Source organism: Myotis brandtii, unplaced genomic scaffold (assembly GCF_000412655.1).
Source record: "Myotis brandtii unplaced genomic scaffold, ASM41265v1 scaffold18, whole genome shotgun sequence".
NCBI classification, from domain to species: Eukaryota; Metazoa; Chordata; class Mammalia; order Chiroptera; family Vespertilionidae; genus Myotis; species Myotis brandtii.
In genome coordinates this window covers 13,631,071-13,644,284 of record NW_005356674.1, presented here as the reverse complement: position 1 = coordinate 13,644,284, position 13,214 = coordinate 13,631,071, and the positions used below count along the sequence as shown (strand labels likewise).

Below are 13,214 nucleotides of genomic sequence, written 5' to 3'. Positions count from 1 at the left end.
GATAACAAATCCTATATAATAAAAGCATAGTATGCAAATTGTCTCCTCGACCAGGAGTTCAACCAGGGGGTAGGGCCAGCTGAGGGAAGGGAGAGAGGCCCTGGCCAGCAGCCAGCAGCTGCTAGGGACCTTACCAGTGCACGAATTTTGTGCAATGGGCCTCTAGTATATAATAAGAAATAATATAATTCAATTTTTAAAGGTGAAAGGAAAAAAAGTAATCCTAAAGTGATTTTTAACTAGAACACATAAATTTTTTAATAAAATCACTGGCTAAATTACTCAACAACAACAAAATAAACTCATTTTGAATAAATGGTATTGCCATGAAGCAATAAATTCTGGAGTCTCCCTGTCACATTTGTCCCTACTTCATGGCCTACCCAACCCCTAGCTGCCCAAGCCTATTTTTTCCCCCATGTAATCCAGACCTGACCTCTTATTCCTCATAGGCATCAAAATTCCATGTATCATCCTCATAAGACTCTGATCTGGGAGACAGTGGGTAGCAATGCTTATTAACCAGGTAACTGTGTTCCTTATGCTTTATCATAAACTCATATGTGACCCCCTTCTAAGTGGTACCTTGCACACTTCTCTGTTGGGAGAATTCTAAGAAATTATGCTGATGTAACTTTCAGACAATGTGGCAGGCCAGTGGTAGCAATACTTTGGGTCACATAGGTAAATATCCAGTTCTGGAGACTATGTTGCCTTCGCTCGGAATTTGTATGAGCCTTACTCATCTTTAGGTCTGAACTGGCTACCTTCATCTTCTATGCTCAACCTGCATATACCCTCTGTTCTCTAGACTTCAGATATTGTCTTTACAAGGATGAACCCTGAATCTCCATCTCTAGATTTAACTTCTAGTATGTTCCAGTCCCCAATTTCTTACCACATATTGAGTATCGAGCATTTCCACATAGGTGTCCCACTGGTACCTCAATCTCAATATGCCTATAATGGAGCTAATTTCCCCCACCCCATCCCTGACCCCCGCCACCATCTCTTTATCTTAATTTCTTTGTGTGCTATGAATGGCATCTCAATATTCCAGGTAGTTAAGCTCAAGATTATATGCTTATCACTGATTCCTACAGTTTCCCCCTTTGTTTTCCATAAACATTCAACTGCCAAGAGTGTTAATGAAGTCATATAAAGGACAGAAACACACCACCCTAATGAACTCTGGGCTGGTCAGACTCTAAGTGGAGTCTGATTCTAGGTACCTTTCTAGATACTTTACTTTAGGTAGGATAAAGGGCACCAAGAAAATAGTGAATATTCAAAAATCATATTAGGTGGAAACAAGACAGTGGTCTCAGAGAAGAGAAAACATAAGGGTTTTATGAGATACCAAATTTAGCTGTGAGACCAATCACCAAGATGCAAATTTTCCAAAGAAATACCTAGAACTGGTTACAGGATACATGACCCTTTACCCAGACTGGGAATTTAAAGGAGCTAAAATGTTGGATAAGGAGAAAGGAATTGTGAAGCAATTGTTTTTGGAGAGAGTTGAAACACTCAAACCCCCCCCTCCCCCAGCCTAGTGTGTAGTCTTCATAGCTCTGTGGGGAGAGCTCTGTATTCATTCCCTACATGTGCAGGACAGAGGGGCTGGTGCCTGACATGCAAGTTATCTTTGGAAAGTTACAGTGCTCTATGCTGCCCAGCAAGTGGCTGTATAGGAAGTAACTGTATTTATGTCAAAATGAAAGTCAAAGGTATGTGAAACCCAGGGACCAGATGAATTAATTACCTGTGGAAATGGAACCTGAAGTTATATTAAAAGGTATTCTGACCAAAGAGGGGGGGCACTGGGGTGAGTGTCCCCAGTAGTAAAAGGTAATGATGTATATCAGCAGGGGCTATAGTTGAAAGAAGTTGGCTGGATTAAAGAAATTGCATTAATTACATTAATTGGCTGCATTAAAGAAATTGAAATGAGTCGGTCCAAAGGAGAATCTTCAAACCCTAGCACCATCTGTATCACCTGGGAGCTTATTAGAAATGCAGAATCTCAGCTATCACCCAGGCCTTGAAACAAAATCTTCACTTTAATGTGATATACACATAATTCATATGCACGTTAAATTTTGAGACTTGGGAGCCAGTGTAGGGAGGTATCAATCAAATAAGAACTTTTCTGTCCCCTTTAACTTTCCTTCCCCTCCCTGCTTAGATCTCCATGTTTGGAAATAGCAGTTATAGAATTGGGGAGATGAGCAATAAAGAGAAGAGGAAAGCCTGCTACTCGAAGGTAAGAGGGTAGAGGGAAGAAAGCATACTTCCAATATCCACAAAAGAATCAATGGGTATCTTTGATTGAACACTTTAAATCACAGGATTGTGTCTGTGTTTACAACTTAAAGTGACTATAGAAATTGATTTCCCAAGGTTGACCAGAAATGTCATGAGACTGCCCTGGCAAGAGAAGAGCAACACTTTAGAGTAGGCTTGAAAAGAAGTGAGAGACAAAGAAGAGGCAATTCTTTGAAGACAATGAGTCCTGGCATTTCTGGTTACCATTGCACACTGGTAACACTTGTCTTCTAATCCTTGATTGATTGTCATGCACAAAAAGCACTGAACACTAGCCAATTGGCAGGCATTACTAAGAGAGAGATTTTGCCTAGCAGGCTATAAAAATCTTCTATAATTGCTAACAATGTCTAATCAGAAAAGAAATGCATGTTGTCATACTCCTGGAATGGCTCAGACAAAAAAGACCCTCTAGCCTTTGGGTTGAAGATAAATTTTACCTTGACTCTTAGGGTCTATACATTGTGCTACCATACAGTCATGCCCTCAGGGATAAGTAAAGTCTGTGGGAATGTCTGCCTCTATATTAGTGACCAAATTATTACCTAGGCTTCTTGACTTGTTATAATGATGGCTCTTTACATTCTTCCATCTCTTCCCTGGATATCAGCTTGTCAGTTAGTAGCTATCACTTCCTTACCAATTATTCTTAATTTTCTATTTCGAATCATCTGTAGGCTGCAAAAACATATGACCCAGCTTGAGAGAATTGTGTACAAACAAACTGCCTGTGTGGTCCTTTCTTATAAACAGAGAATTTGGACTTTGGGTCATCTACCTGCTCACTCAGGCGTCTTCTCTGCTTATCCTCTGGTTCTAGTGAATTTGTTAAATAGCCAAGGTAGGTACCCAGAGAAGGCAATTGATTATAACCTTACATATTCAGGAAACCTTGGGAGAAGTGTTAATTTAAATTGTTCTAAGTATCCTTGCAGTGTAGCTAGTTTAATATGTGTATCTCAGATCTCTGGGTGCAAACTCAGGTTCTCCTAGTAGCTTACAATCACAGGGGAGATCCTTGGCCTCCAGGACCCCTTTCTTTTCACCTTTAAAAATAGAGGTAATAATACTTATTTTGCAGCGTTGTGGAAACTAAATGAGCCAATGTTGGTGGTGCCCCTGGCATGTCTAAGGAACCCAGTAATTTTAGTTCCCTTTCCCTACTCAATTTTACCTTTTCTTCAAGCCTTGGCACTACAATGCATGTGATATAAATAAACTAAAGTATCTGTAGGGGTCATGTAAAACCATGGCATATGAGCAGCAATTCAAACACCTGGAGATGTTTGCTCTGAATAAGGAAAGACCCAGCAAAGAATTGTTGGCTTCCAAGGTTCGGAGGAGAGGCTGGTAACAGAGAGAAAATGACTTCCTCCTTTTTATTTTTGGATTCTAGCCCAAGCCATCCATCCATACTGTTATCAACTCATGTCAGGCAATCATTGTCTCTCACCTGGGCTACTACAGCCACATCCATACTGGTCGCCCTTGACCTACTCCTGCCCTATCTACATTCAGTTCATTCTCTACCCTGCATTCTGAATGACCTTTGAAAAACATCAAAGCTGGCTAGGCCCTGCCTCTGTTTAAAATTCTCCAGGCCCCCTTTAACAAAAGACAAGCTCCTTATCAACTGAGGTTATTTGTGACTATTACTCAGCCTCATTTCCCATCCTTCCATGGGTTCCTGACCACCTACTGCCCTGCTCCCCCACACACACACTACACATACCTTGTATTTACCAAAACCCAAACATGTGAATTTCCTTAGTGATGCTTATCTGTCTCACTGTCTTCATGCTTATCTGTTTGGAACAGCCTCTAACTTGCCCTTGAGGTGAAATGCTTAAAATCAAATCATGTTCTCTGAGAAGCTTTGTTCTGTCCTCTGACCCACCTTCCACCCACAGAATTAATCACTTGTCTGCCCTACTTCCATATCTCTACTGCCAATAGTGTGTCATAGCTATGTGTCTCCTCCTCACTGTGAGCTTCCTCACCACACACACTCTAACCCTTTCTCCAGTTCCAGGACAGTGCCAGGGGGTCACCATGTCAACGTTGACACCATAGCTCTTAAAACTTTAACACAGGCTGAGCTGCCAGCAGGATGCTCAGCAGTAAATGACACCATTGAGGTGCCTTCTACGGTGAGGGGTCACTATCTTCACATTATTATGGTATCTTCAAAAGATACCATCTATAATAATAAAAGCATAATATGCTAGTTAGACCAGACATCCTTCCGGATGACCTTCCAGATGAAGCTGGGGCTGCAACTGCGGGATCCAGGCAGCCACCTTGGCTGTGAGGGAGGGATCAAGGCAGCTGCCGTGGCTATGAAGGCCTACTCTTGCACGAATTTCGTGCATCATGCCTCTAGTAATTTATAAAAACCGACCTACTGAGTCCCATTAATTTGGAAATGCCATCATAAAGTGGAAGGATTAGATCAGAACAGAGATTCTCTAATTTAATGTGCACAAGAATCACCTATGAACTCTTGCTAAAATGCCAATTCTGATTCAGCGGGTCTGGGGTGGGGCCTGAGATTTTGCATTTCTAATGAACTCCCAGGTGAGGCTGGTGCATCTTGAGTGGCAAGGATTTATAGATTATCAAATTCAGCTGGGCTCTGAAGGCTGGGTTTAGGACAAAATTGAAGCAGAAAACCTAAAAATCAATGTTTTAAAAATCCTAACCAATAATAATAAGTTCAATTAAGATATCCACAATGAAGGAATGGAAAGTGCTTTCCAAAAATGGTATTTTAAGGTACCATTTCAGAAGTCCAAATATTGAATGAGGCAGAAAATGTAAAACATGTATATGACCTATACACTTGTTTAAAAATACTTCTGAATGGTTGATTAAAATAATTGTTTTCAAGGAGTTGGCAGACTATGTGTAGAAGTGGAAATTCAAAGCTACTAAAAAGCTGAAAAAAAATAAGTTACTAAATGATAATTTCCAACTATTAAAGTCAAAGCTTTTGATTCAACTAGAAAAGAAGTTAAGTGAATTACTTGCTTTTAAAAAAGACATAGAACTCCTCCTCCAGAGGTTTCTATGGTTTCATTTAATACTTTTGCTATTAATAAATTCATAAAATGGGTTTGAAACATAATGGACACTAATTAGGAGGAGAGTAACAAAAGGTTCAAATAATTTAAAAACTGAAAAATTGGTTTATGCTCCTCCAGTCAATGACTCATAAACAGAAAAGCAGTGGAAAATATTATTCATTCACGTTGCTGGGTAGTCAAGTGACAAAGAAGCATTTCCAGACCTTCCGTCTTGGGAAATTCTTGGCGAGGTATAAAGAGATAGAGATCTGGAGGACAGGGAGTGTATAACTTACCAGGCTGGAAAGACAGTGGAGTTAATAAACCATTTCAAGTGCAGGAGCCCATTCTCCTCTCATCATTTCTGTTAATAAACTCCTGCTGTATAAACATCTCTCATATAGAACCAGTGCTGACAAAAGACTCTAATCAATAGTACCAAGCCACAAACAATATCATTTTGTAAGAACAGACCGCAATATCCAAAGAACAATTTTATGGGGAAATGCCTCAAGATGCCATCTCCCATCACTGACAGATGTGAACTTCATCACTAGCAATGTGTACTATGCACTTGCTCTGAAAGCTGGGTGTTCCCAAAAGACATAACTATTGCTCTCTTCTTACGCAGATACTGATATCACAACTGGTTCCCAACTCCAGGAAGAGGGTATTTGCTTATTGATCGGAGACATGGAGGTTTTCTCACAATGGACTGCTGACAACCACAAACACACTCATTATTGGATTCCAAAGGAAAATTCCCCCTCTTCCTTGAGCCAGCTATATTCTACATGTCCATAATGATCCTGCTTAGATAATGCCAAGTGTGGTTCTGTTCCAAACTTCTACCATCTTACTTGGAAATCCTCCAAACCCAGGGCCAAGAAACAATGATGATTATTACTGTTTTATTTATTGAATTTATTGGAGTGTCATCCTATATAATAAAAGGCTAATATATTCAAATTGTCCCCTCGACTGGGAGTTCAACCAGGGGTCGGGGCCGGCTGGCCAACCACCCGTGGCCCTTCCCCCCTGGCCAGCCCTGCCCCCAATGCTCCCCGCATTGGGTTGGGGCCAGCCCACCAACCTCCCATGGCCCCTCTCCCCTGCCCGATTGGGACCAATCAAAGCAGGCCAGCCGGACCCCACCCATGCACAAATTCATGCACCAGGCCTCTAGTTGGTTAATAAAATCATATAGGTCTCAGGTGTACAATTCTATAACATCTGCATATTGTAGTGTGTATTCACTACCACAAGTCAAGTCTCCTGTCATCACCACTTATAGTCCCCTTATCCTCTTTTATTTCCCCTCTCCCCCCGAAAATCATCTTACTGTTGTCTGTGTTTTTGAGCTTTGTTGTGTTGTAGGGATTTTTGTTTGGTTGTAGGGATTTTTTGCTTAATTCCTTCACCTTTTTCACCCAGGCCCCAAACCCCTCCTCTCTGACAGTTGTCAGTCTGTTCTCTTTCTCTAGGTGTCTGTTTCCATTTTTTTTGTTGTTGTTGTTAATTTATTTTGTTCATTAGATTCCACATCTAAGTGAAATCATGATTATTTCTAAAGAAATCAGGTTTACTTAATAGCATCTTAACAAATGGAAAAACCAAGAGCATTTACATAAGATTACATGAGATTTGAACTGTAGATATCATCAACAACACTGATTTTAGAAAAAAAGAACATTTCTTTCCCAGTACAAATGTCCTTGATTTTTGTCCATCAACTAAGTCAGGAAACTAGAACTTCGTGATCTGCTCCCAGAGGAATGGTCTATTGAAATGATTAAAATATAAGCCCTGCCCCCTAAAGTGTTATGCTTACATGTGTCATATTTTTTTCCATTAGGAAACATGGGTACATTTTACTCTTTGGAAATAATTTTTTAACTTTTTTTTTTTGTTTTTTTTTCATTTGCCAGCAGAAAAGATTAGCATGAGTCTTTGTCACGCCTAGGAATAAGTGTGAAAGTTTATTAGCTACAGTCAACTAGTGGAGTCAATGCCATGAATTCAATCCAGGGAGTGACAAGGAAAACATATTTTAAACTTCATAATCTAAATCCTCTTATCAAATTTGAACAACCAAACCTATTTCTTCAAATGTATCTATACATACTGGTAAGAATTACTGGGCTTCTTCCCAAATTGCACTGAGTCAGTCAAAGGGAAGCCTGATGAATCTACTTTTTAACCATCACCCCATATGGTGCTGATGCGGGTGGTCCTAGACCTTGCTTGGGAAGACTCTTGTAAAGTCGCTGGTCTGTCCAAAATTACATGTGTTGGGGACACAGATGAGAGTAAATGCAGTTCTTGGCAAAGTTATAGTCCCCACTGAACAAAACACTTAAAGAATGATCACCTAGGAATATAAACAACATATAGGACAAATCAAGGGAAAATTTAGTGCTGATTTAGGTATAAAAGTACCTGATTAGAAAGAAATAATGCACTCTTTTTACCCAGTTCTTTGCCTTAAAGACTTTCCTAATTAAAGAACCCAGAGAAAAAGCTGTCAGTTTTGTCCAGAATTATAGCAGTTGGTTTAAGCTCAATGCATCAACAGTTCCAGGAACTGTTGGACTAGAGGTATAAATAGAAAGCAGTAACAGAAGCAATATATCATCAGCGTTAAAGCAAAGTATTTTAAACAATTTATAATCGTGGAGTGGGGGGAGAGGAGTGGTGGGTGTAGAATCAGAGATTTGCCCCGCTTACTTGTATCACAGCTGTGACAATCAAAGGAAATGTCTGGATTTCCGGATGTTCCTTGGAAATTCTGGTCTCGGTGAATTGAGAAAAGGGTGTATGCAGGAAGTTGATCTGTACCTATCTTTTCCATCTGCTGTTTTATCAAGGCAGCTCCATGTTTTAGAACAAGAATTAGCAATAGGTGTTATTTCCATGGTGGCTTACAGGTGGGAGGTCAGGGTGAGGGAGGGACTGGAGGTGGGAATGAGGTTACAGGAGGGCTGTAGTGAGGACAATCCAGAAGAGGGAAGGCAGGGAATGCTCCCATTTCCACCTTAGACTGAAGTTTTTCTGAGACTTGTTGCTCCCTAGGTGATTGAGGCAGGAGTTGTAGGGAGAAAAGTGATAGAAAGGGTGAAACTGGGCCTTTGATGGATATCTTAGGTTGAGTTCTCCCAAAACAGACTGAGTCAAGGATATGGCATCAGAGTTGATTCAGCAGGTGATCTCAGGTTACCAATATGGAGAAGTAGGGACCAGTCCCTCTGGGGAACTCTAACAGTAGAATACACTTCAGCATTGTCCCGATTGAGGGGTGAGGCAGCTGGGTTATTTTCCCACCAAGAGCTTCCCTCAGTGACTGGTTGAGGGTGGCTGCCAGAAAATGTTACCTCCTAAGCATTTCTGGTCTGCCCCACGAATGATTAGGTGAACTCCCAGGACCAGAGAAAACCCTCAGGAAAAGAATCACTGGAGCTTAGAAATGTGAAAGCTGAGAGGATATGGGTGGGACGCTGACAGTAATTGGTACAGTGAAAGACACTGGATGGACTATAAGTGAGTCAAAGATTGGGATATCTCAATGTCCTGACTGGATGTTCCATTTGCATGTAAAGGATTAAAGAATGTCTTCTGGTGAGAATAGGGTTTAAATTGAATTCATTTTTTTTTCTATTTTAGAAAATTGCTTTCTGTGGTCAATCTGCTCCCATGGTTTTCCCTGTGGAAAACCCTGTAGTCAGCTGCATAATTTTAATTATAATATAATTAATATAATATAATAAAATATAATATAATATAATTAATATAATATAAATTTAATCAACAACTGCCATGGTAGAAAATGGAAGCCACATTATTTTTTGTTTGACTAATATAGCTCCTGCACTACCACATCATTTATAACCATAAAAAAGAATTATGTTGATAACAGTAATATTTAATAACAAATTAAACTGCCATTTAATAACATGTTTTTAAAAATAGCTAGAGATATCCTCTGGGTAGTTGCCGAGTGGAGAGCTATTGCTTCCTCCCAGAAGAGCTGCCTACTTAACATTTTTACATTTTATTTCTTCCATAATTAGCTTAATAATTGTAGCTTGGGAACAATTTATTTCAGCTTCTTCCTTCTTTCATTTATTTATTTTATTGGTTTTTACTTGCTTTTAGGCTGAACGAGTTGGGGAATTGAAAATCATCCTTGAGTTCCTCTGGGTTTCTGGTTTCAATCTAGGCTTGGAATGGAGATCACTCCAGGCTCCCAGCCTGTCCCACAGGCTTCTCACTGGTGCAGCTGAGCAGCCTGGCTGTTGAAATATTACTCATCTCCAATAGGTGTGTGTAAGGCCCCGGGGGGAGGAAGGTTGGCGACTCGGCAGCCTCTCTCGGTTACCAAACTACCTGCCAACGCAGCTTGGGGCTGAGACAGATAGAACAGGGAGATAAATCTGAGGAGGCAGCTCAAATAACCCTAAGCCACACTTGAGAGTACCCCAAGAGGATGCACTGGAGGAAAGAAAATCAGATATCAGATCCCCCTAAGTGGAAATTTCCCAAAGGACTCCATTTATCACTAACTGCTTGGTTCCAATGGAAATTCCCCAAGACACTGAGGGGCTTGGTAGAGAGCCGTATCATTTGGAGGGTTGGATTTTAGAGGGATGGGTAATCATGTCACAAAAGTCAGATCTTCGTAAGTAGTCCCCATAACTGCCTAGAAATCCAGAAGGTTTAAAAGCTGATATATTAGAAATCTAAGCTACCCTTGGACCCAGGTATAAAGCCGCCTCATTTAGCCAGAATGTATAGGAAATGGTTTTTCAGCTTCATTTAATTTCTCTGGTTCCAAAGCCTTCCCTTTAAACACTTCTTTAATTTTTTTTTCCATTGGCTTAACTAAATTTTTTAAAAATCTAAAGAACGGAGACATTTTATTCATTATTTGAGTAATTTCAGTGTTTAAAATGGATCATCTGAACATACTTTTCACCATAAACTGTTTTTGACACAATTAGAGAAGGAAGTAGAATGTTAGACTCTTAGTAGACACTGATGTCAGTTTATTTCCTGATTTTTTGTCCTTTCTTTAAAACTCTAGGTAATGAAGGGTTGTGACTAAGCAAGGTTATGATCAATTGAGGTTTTACTGTGGTAAATGTAACCTATGTTCATTTGTCCTTGCTTATGGATTTCTTTCGTTGTGATTTTAAGCTTTTCCATTTTGTTTTGGTGAGTGTATTGATCAAGGTTACATTGTAAGGTGCCTCAAAGGCAAGGCACTGACTTTAGTTCATGTCTACTGCCCATCTGCGTGCCCAGCACCAGACTTCATTCCTTTCCGCCTTCCCATCTTACACTGTTGAGTCCCTGAGGAATCCCTCAGTACATGTGTTTGGCAGACACACAAGTGAACTGCCAGGACTGTCCTGTGGTGTCCGTGACTTGGCACTTGATTTCTCTTTTATTTGCGGTTCTCATGAAAGTCTTTGCAAGTCCAAACACTGCCCAGACTGCTTGTCTTCCCTCTGCTAGAAAGACTCCTGTTTTCTTCTTTCAGTGATCACAGCACCTAGGGATGCCCGGTATCAATGGTCAGCCCCAGTAGAATTGGTCCACTGTCCGCATCCCAACCCTGGTGAGACGAGGTGAATGATTCAAAAGATGAGATGGACTGATATTTAGTCAAGCTTCCTTAACTTATTCAAAAAAGGCTTCTTTCATCCCTTATTCCTGAAGCCAAATATTAATATACAGGGAGTCCCCAGAAAATGTGTACACACTTTGAGTAATTATTAATGCCGACGTGTTAAATCTGAATAGAAAGAAACATCAATTGAGCTAGCAGCTGTAAAGGGTGTGTACATTTCTTTGGACACTCTATATGTCTGAAACTTAGAAACACTACTGGCTTGTTGGCCAGTTATAGCAAATAGACACGTATAGTATTATGTGCCCATCACCCCTGCCTTCTCCTGGAAACTATGTCCTTCTTCCCTCCCCCATCACATGGCCACAGTGGAGGCTGCCTGCTCTTTCCCAAGGACACACAGGATTAGTCCTGAAATGTTACTGAGTGTTTCTGTGAGCTTTTTCGTATTGGAACTGGGGAAAATAGTCTATTTCTGTCTTATGGCAGAAGGTATGAGATATAAACAAGACAGAGAAACATGGATGAGGAACATGGAGAGAAAGGGAAAGAGGGGTATGTTCAAGTACCAGGTTCTGTTATCTGTCTTTCCCTGGTACCTGGCTGGCTGCTCAACCCTGCCCACTGCTCCTATTATGGTTTTCTTCTCTTTGCTTAAGTAATTCAAGTCTGGTTTCTGTTTTTTACAACCAAACGACTAATACACAAAATGAACGTATTTAACCAAATTTAGTTGAAATATTTGAGCTCTGAAAATAAAAAAGTAATAATCTATAATAATAAAAAGCATAATATGCTAATTAGACCGGACAGCTGAACGACCTTCCAGACATCCTTCCGGACAAAGCCAGGGCTGTGAGGGCCAAGGCAAGCCGCCACAGCTGCGAGGGCCAAACCCCTTGTTCGAATTTTGTGCACCAGGCCTCTAGTAACTAATAATAACAGTAATAAAAGGAGTTATTTTAAAAGTGGCCATACCTGTGAGAACTAAGACACAGTAACATCTGATATTAAATCTTGGGGTAAGCTACACCCTCCCAAAGCACCGTGTCTTTCTCTTTTGTTTGTTTTAATAACACTTTACCCCAATTGTTTAACTGTCGCACTCATAGCCCTTAAACAATGTTAAGTTTAGGAGTTATGTCTACCTCCTTCATCACTATATCCCCAGTACCTTGCACAAATTTGGGCATATAGCAGTTGCTCAGTAAGTATTTCTAGAATGAAAACTAGTAAACTCATGAACAAACAAAAGTATGAGAGTGAAGTGGGACCTGGATAAGGACTTGAACCAGGTACCATAATGGGAAAGGGGAAGGAAGAAGACCGGTGCATTGAGCAAAACTAAGGGAAATCTCGGACAACATGATGACGTTAGTTACATGAGACCAAAGGACAGTGGTCTCCAATGGAGAGATAAGAACATTGCCCAAAGATGTCACCTCCTTCACAATGCTGTCTGGGACAGCCCCAAAAGGATCTAAGCCATCACATGCTTCCATAAATGCCCCAGTGCTGGCCTTGGGGAGCTTGAGCATTTTTCCCCTCAATTTCCAACTCCATCACACCACATGCGGAATTGGACCAATAAATAGAATTGTGCCGAAACTGGTTTGGCTCAGTGGATAGGAGCGTCGGCCTGTGGACTGAGGGGTCCCAGGTTCGATTCCGGTCGAGGGCATGTGCCTGGGTTGCAGGCACATCCCCAGTGGGGGAGGCGGCTGATCGATGTTTCTCTCTCATCGATGTTTTCTGACTCTCTATCTCTCTCCCTTCCTCTCTGTAAAAAATCAATAAAATATATTTAAAAAAATAAAATAAAATAAATAGAATTGTGAAGACTGTACCAAAAATCTTCCCTAAATTCATTTGAAAGCAAAAGCCACAAGAGGGCAGAATGGATGCTGAGGTTGACTATGAGGGGTGGGGTTATGAGGTTGGACAAAAAAAGTTGCTGAAATTTTAAATTTGGGGTTTTAGCCTGAGTTGCATGTTGGTTGGTTTCACATGACAAAAATGAAGGACTTAGATTAGAGATCCTAGGTTGATTGGAGATGAGGAGAAATATTTTTTAAGGCTGAGAGTTAGATAGAGGTTATATCTAAAAAGGCTTAGTGAATGCCATTCTAGAGAATGTGTACTTTATCCTCTAGGCTGCACCTACTCAAAATGTAGTCCATGAGCAAGCATCA

At 40.6% G+C, this 13,214-nt stretch overlaps 1 long non-coding RNA gene across 1 annotated transcript in view; it reads right to left on the bottom strand.

The window, feature by feature from the left end:
- Nucleotides 1–9,648, bottom strand: part of LOC106725666 — a 21,665-nt gene extending 12,017 nt beyond the window's left edge. The window contains exons 1-2 of the long non-coding RNA XR_001361594.1: nt 9,536–9,648; nt 8,121–8,313 (exon numbers count right to left, since the gene is read on the bottom strand). This is a non-coding gene — a long non-coding RNA (uncharacterized LOC106725666). The remainder of the gene's footprint in view (nt 1–8,120; nt 8,314–9,535) is intronic.
- Nucleotides 9,649–13,214: the final 3,566 nt, after the last annotated feature.